At 42.2% G+C, this 5,145-nt stretch overlaps 1 non-coding gene across 1 annotated transcript; it reads left to right on the forward strand.

Moving 5' to 3' along the window:
• Positions 1-4,489: 4,489 nt before the first annotated feature.
• Positions 4,490-4,597, forward strand: LOC130953866 (small nucleolar RNA R71). Its single transcript, XR_009076027.1, has one exon. It is a non-coding gene; the product is annotated as a small nucleolar RNA R71 (small nucleolar RNA).
• Positions 4,598-5,145: the final 548 nt, after the last annotated feature.

The following is a 5,145-nucleotide window of genomic DNA, read 5'->3' on the forward strand; positions in this document are numbered from 1 at the left end:
GCGGGGCTTTTAGCTTTTTGCCTCTGAACAGTTTTGGCATCTCACTTTATCCTTTGAAATTCAGAATGATTGGCTTCTCTAGGAACTCAGAATCTAGATAGTGTTATTGATTTTCCTAGTTAAGTATGATGATTCTTGAACACAGCTACTTTATTGAGTCTTGGTTGTGGCCCAAAGCACTCTGTCTTCCAGTATTACCACCGGATACATTCATGCCACAGACACATAATTGGGTGAACCTTTTCAGATTGTGACTCAGCTTTGCTAAAGTCCCCAATTAGAGGTGTCCAGGGTTCTTAAGCACACTCTTTTTGCCTTGGATCACAACTTTATTTCTTTCTTTTTCTTTTCTTTTTCTTTCTCTCTTTTTTTTTTTTCTTTTTTTTTCGTTTTTTTTTTGTATTCACTGCTTTTTCTTGCTTCAAGAATCAATTTTATGATTTTTCAGATCCTCAGTAACATGTCTCCTTTTTCATCATTCTTTCAAGAGCCAACATTCATGAATCACAAATTCAAAAGACATATGCATTGTTTAAGCATGCATTCAGAAAACAAAAGTGTTGCCACCACATCAAAATAATTAAACTGTTATAAAATTCAAAATTCATGCAATTCTTTTTCTTTTTCAATTAAAAACATTTTTTTCATTTAAGAGAGGTGATGGATTCATAGGACATTCATAACTTTAAGGCATAGACACTTAAGACACTAATGATCATAAGACACAAACATGGATAAACATAAGCATGAAAATTCGAAAAACAAGAAAATAAAGAACAAGGAGATTAAAGAACGGGTCCACCTTAGTGATGGCGGCTTGTTCTTCCTCTTGAAGATCTTATGGAGTGCTTGAGCTCCTCAATGTCTTTTCCTTGTCTTTGTTGCTCCTCTCTCATGATTCTTTGATCTTCTTTAATTTCATGGAGGAGGATGGAATGTTCTTGGTGCTCCACCCTTAGTTGTCCCATGTTGGAACTCAATTCTCCTAGGGAGGTGTTCAGTTGCTCCCAATAGTCTTGTGGAGGAAAGTGCATCCCCTGAGGTATCTCAGGGATCTCATGATGAGAGAGGTCTCTTGTTTGCTCCATCCTTTTCTTAGTGATAGGCTTATCCTCATCAATGGGGGTATCTCCTTCTATGTCAACTCCAACTGAATAACAGAGGTGACAAATGAGGTGAGGAAAGGCTAACCTTGCTAAGGTGGAGGACTTGTCCGCCACCTTATAGAGTTCTTGGGCTATAACCTCATGAACTTCCACTTCTTCTCCAATCATGATGTTATGAATCATGATGGCCCGGTCTAGAGTAACTTCGGACCGGTTGCTAGTGGGAATGATTGAGCGTTGGATAAACTCCAACCATCCTCTAGCCACGGGCTTGAGGTCATGCCTTCTTAGTTGAACTGGCTTCCCTCTTGAATCTCTCTTCCATTGGGCGCCCTCTTCACAAATGTCAGTGAGGACTTGGTCCAACCTTTGATCAAAGTTGACCCTTCTAGTGTAAGGATGTTCATCTCCTTGCATCATAGGCAAGTTGAATGCCAACCTTACATTTTCCGGACTAAAATCCAAGTATTTTCCCCGAACCATAGTAAGCCAATTCTTTGGATCCGGGTTCACACTTTGATCATGGTTCTTGGTGATCCATGCATTGGTATAGAACTCTTGAACCATTAAGATTCCGACTTGTTGAATGGGGTTGGTAAGAACTTCCTAACCTCTTCTTCGGATCTCATGTCGGATCTCCGGATATTCACTCTTTTTGAGTGAAAAAGGGACCTCGGGGATCACCTTCTTCAAGGCCACAACTTCATAGAAGTGGTCTTGATGCACCCTTGAGATGAATCTCTCCATCTCCCATGACTCAGAGGTGGAAGCTTTTGCCTTCCCTTTCCTCTTTCTAGAGGTTTCTCCGGCCTTGGATGCCATAAATGGTTATGGAAAAACAAAAAGCACTGCTTTTACCACACTAAACTTAAAAGGTATGCTCGTCCTCGAGCGAAAGAAGAAAGAAGAGAGTAGAAGAAGAAGAAATGAGAAAGAAGGGAATGGCTTAGTGTTCGGCCAAAAAGGGGAAGAAGTGGTGTTTAGCTTGTGGGAAAATGAAGGAGTGAAGATGGGTATATATAGGAGTGGGGGAAGGGTTATGGTTCGGCTATGGGAGGGTGAGTTTGGGAGGGAAAGTGGTTTGAATTTGAAGGGTGAGGTAGGTGGGGTTTTATGAAGGATGGATGTGAGTGGTGAAGAGAAAGATGGGATTTGATAGGTGAAGGGTTTTTGGGGAAGAGGTGTTGAGGTGATTGGTGAAGAAGAGAGAGGGTGGTGGGGTTGGTAGGGATCCTGTGGGGTCCACAGATCCTGAGGTGTCAAGGAAAAGTCATCCCTGTACCAAATGTCATGCAAAATTATGTTTTGAGCCAATTTTGGCATTAAATGCCGGGCTGGTGCCCATTTCTGGCGTTTAACGCCAGGTTCTTGCCCGTTCCTGGCGTTTAACGCCAGTCTGGTGCCCCTTTCTGGCGTTAAACGCCCAGAATGGTGCCAGACTGGGCGTTAAACGCCCACCTGCTAGCCTTACTGGCGTTTAAACGCCAGTAGGTTCTTCCTTCAGGGTGTGCTGTTTTTCTTCCTGTTTTTCATTCTGTTTTTGCTTTTTCAATTGATTTTGTGACTTCTCATGATCATCAACCTACAAAATAAAATAAAATAACAAAGGAAAATATATAAAATATAACATTGGGTTGCCTCCCAACAAGCGCTTCTTTAATGTCAGTAGCTTGACAGAGGGCTCTCATGGAGCCTCACATTTTCTCAGAACAATGTTGGAACCTCCCAACACCAAACTTAGAGTTTGAATGTGGGGGTTCAACACCAAACTTAGAGTTTGGTTGTGGCCTCCCAACACCAAACTTAGAGTTTGACTGTGGGGGCTCTGTTTGACTCTGATTTGAGAGAAGCTCTTCATGCTTCCTTTCCATGGTGACAGAGGGATATCCTTGAGCCTTAAACACAAAGGATTCTTCATTCACTTGAATGATCAGTTCACCTCCATCAACATCAATCACAGCCTTTGCTGTGGCAAGGAAGGGTCTGCCAAGGATGATGGATTCATCCATGCACTTCCCAGTCTCTAGGACTATGAAATCAGCAGGGATGTAATGGTCTTCAATCTTTACCAGAACATCCTCTACAAGTCCATAAGCTTGTTTTCTTGAATTGTCTGCCATCTCTAGTGAGATTCTTGCAGCTTGTACCTCAAAGATCCCTAGCTTCTCCATTACAGAGAGAGGCATGAGGTTTACACTTGACCCTAAGTCACACAGAGCCTTCTTGAAGGTCAATGTGCCTATGGTACAAGGTAGTGAAAACTTCCCAGGGTCTTGTCTCTTTTGAGGTAATTTCTGCCTAGACAAGTCATCCAGTTCTTTGGTGAGCAAAGGAGGTTCGTTCTCCCAAGTCTCATTTCCAAATAACTTGTCATTTAGCTTCATGATTGCTCCAAGGTATTTAGCAACTTGCTCTTCAGTGACATACTCTTCCTCTTCAGAAGAAGAATACTCATCAGAGCTCATGAAAGGCAGAAGTAAGTCCAATGGAATCTCTATGGTCTCATTTTGAGCCTCAAATTCCCATGGTTCCTCATTGGGGAACTCAGTGGAGGCCAGTGGACGTCCATTGAGGTCTTCCTCAGTGGCGTTCACTTCCTCTCCTTCCTCTCCAAATTCGGCCATGTTGATGGCCTTGCACTCTCCTTTTGGATTTTCTTCTGTATTGCTTGGAAGAGTACTAGGAGGGAGTTCAGTAATTTTCTTGCTTAGCTGTCCCACTTGTGCCTCCAAATTCCTAATGGAGGACCTTGTTTTAGTCATGAAACTTTAAGTGGTTTTGATTAGATTAGAGACCATGGTTGCTAAGTCAGAGTGGTTCTGCTTAGAATTCTCTGTCTGTTGCTGAGAAGATGATGGAAAAGGCTTGCCATTGCTAAACCTGTTTCTTCCACCATTATTGTTGTTGAAACCTTGTTGAGGTCTCTGTTGATCCTTCCATGAGAAATTTGGATGATTTCTCCATGAAGAATTATAGGTGTTTCCATAGGGTTCTCCCATGTAATTCACCTCTTCCATTGAAGGGTTCTCAGGATCATAGGCTTCTTCTTCAGATGAAGCATCCTTAGTACTGCTTGGTGCATTTTGCATTCCAGACAGACTTTGAGAAATCAAATTGACTTGTTAAGTCAATATCTTGTTCTGAGCCAGAATGGCATTCAGGGTATCAATCTCAAGAACTTCTTTCTTCTGATTAGTCTCATTGTTCACAGGATTCCTTTCAAAAGTGTACATAAATTGGTTATTTGCAACCATTTCAATCAGCTCTTGAGCTTCTGTAGGCGTCTTCTTCAGATGAAGAGATCCTCCAGCAGAGCTATCCAAAGACATCTTGGACAGTTCAGAGAGACCATCATAGAAAATACCTATGATACTCCATTCAGAAAGCATGTCAGAAGGACATTTTCTGATCAATTGTTTGTATCTTTCCCAAGCTTCATAGAGGGATTCTCCATCCTTCTGTCTGAAGGTTTGGACTTCCACTCTAAGCTTACTCAATTTTTGAGGTGGAAAGAACTTTGCCAAGAAGGCATTGACAAGCTTTTCCCATGAGTCCCGGCTTTCTTTAGGTTGTGAGTCCAACCATGTCCTAGCTCTGTCTCTTACAGCAAAAGGGAATAGCATAAGTCTGTAGACCTCAGGGTCAACCCCATTAGTCTTGACAGTGTCACAGATTTGCAAGAACTCAGCCAAAAACTGATGAGGATCTTCCAATGGAAGTCCATGGAACTTGCAATTCTGTTGCATTAGAGAAACTAATTGAGGCTTAAGCTCAAAGTTGTTTGCTCCAATGGCAGGGATAGAGATGCTTCTCCCATAGAAGTCGGGAGTAGGTGCAGTAAAGTCACCTAGCACCTTCCTTGCATTGTTGGCATTGTTGTTGTTTTCGGCTGCCATGTCTTCTTCTTTGAAGATTTCTGTTAGGTCCTCTACAGAGAGTTGTGCCTTAGCTTCTCTTAGCTTTCGCTTCAAGGTCCTTTCAGGTTCAGGGTCAGCTTCAACAAGAATGCTTTTGTCTTTGTTCCTGCTCATATGAAAGA

Source organism: Arachis stenosperma, chromosome 9 (assembly GCF_014773155.1).
Source record: "Arachis stenosperma cultivar V10309 chromosome 9, arast.V10309.gnm1.PFL2, whole genome shotgun sequence".
NCBI classification, from domain to species: Eukaryota; Viridiplantae; Streptophyta; class Magnoliopsida; order Fabales; family Fabaceae; genus Arachis; species Arachis stenosperma.